This window comes from Poecilia formosa, unplaced genomic scaffold (genome assembly GCF_000485575.1).
Source record: "Poecilia formosa unplaced genomic scaffold, Poecilia_formosa-5.1.2 Scaffold91, whole genome shotgun sequence".
NCBI classification, from domain to species: domain Eukaryota; kingdom Metazoa; phylum Chordata; class Actinopteri; order Cyprinodontiformes; family Poeciliidae; genus Poecilia; species Poecilia formosa.
The window spans coordinates 1377603-1378808 of NW_006800030.1; the positions used below are offsets into that span (position 1 = coordinate 1377603).

The 1206-nt window shown below is 41.0% G+C and overlaps 1 long non-coding RNA gene across 1 annotated transcript in view; it reads left to right on the plus strand.

The window, feature by feature from the left end:
- The first annotated feature begins 556 nt into the window (after window positions 1-556).
- LOC107836836 (uncharacterized) overlaps window positions 557-1206 on the plus strand; it is a 1784-nt gene continuing 1134 nt past the window's right edge. Inside the window, exon 1 of the long non-coding RNA XR_001662803.1 lies at window positions 557-645. This is a non-coding gene — a long non-coding RNA (uncharacterized LOC107836836). The remainder of the gene's footprint in view (window positions 646-1206) is intronic.

Sequence of the window (1206 nt, forward strand, 5' to 3'; positions counted from 1 at the left end):
ACTACTTACTGTTGTTTGATTACCAAAAGTGAACCCAATAAAATAGTCTGTGGCTGTAGCATGACAAAATGTGGGGGAATGAAAACTTTTGCAAGCTGCTGAGGGTAGAATAGCATCTAGAGGGCGTTATACAAATTATTTTCACAGTAAGAACACTTGCTATTGGCCAAACTTGAAGTCCAGTCCAGGATTATGATGAGAAGGTCTGAGATCAATGATCCGTCTCACTGACCTCATCCACACACCACACCACCATGCCCAACCCCTCCACTGAGAGCGGGGGAGATTATCTAGCAGCAATCTGGTTGGTGGAGGCCTCTTTGGAAGCTTAACAAAATGAGAAATGCCTTAACCCACCCCCTCTTCACAAACCCCCCAAACAACCCCAAACCCCCACTGCAACTCTTCAGCATCAGGCTTATCTCCAACCTGCTGTCTTCACAACTACTCTAAAAGTTTTAATTAAACACTTGGCAAAGTCTGAAAGGAAACAACAGAGGGAGGCGTTAGGGAGGAAACCATCAGCAAGCAGCATGTAACGGCCAGAAGTAGTCTGCAGCAGATCCACAGGTTCACACTGCTGCTGTGTTCTGTTAGACTGAGACCAGGCATGAGTCGTCACCAGCCCCCCCATCAGGAGTCATGGTACTTTAGGAATCTTTATCTCATTTTAGATTAGAAAGAGTTCTGACTTTGTATTCTGACTTTATGTTTTACATGATGCTGAAATGTGATTAAGATTTACATTTTAAACAGAAAAATGTGGTGTCCATGTAAAGAAACCACAGTAACCTGCATTACCGACAGGCATGATAACCAAATGTAATTCTTTTAAGTAAATAATTTTTAGTAATGTTATGGCATTTTTATTTACTTCACATTTGCAACATCTATAAGAACCTGGCCTGGCCATCACCTTTTACACATTTCAAATCTCCCTTCACATCACAGTCTGGGATTTTTTTTTCCACTGACTGAATTCAGCGAACAAGTTGAGAACAACGAGTGTTTTAGAATTGTAGTTTGCCTTCAGTCCATGTTGGTCATGCTTTCAAAAGTGGGTAACACTTTATTTGAAGAGGTGTGCATAAGACTGACTGACATGACACTGTCATAAAGATGGCATAACATCTGTCATGAATTTATTGATGACATTTGGCTGTGATGACATTTATTGATCCCTCAGGGGATCAATAAAGTTATATA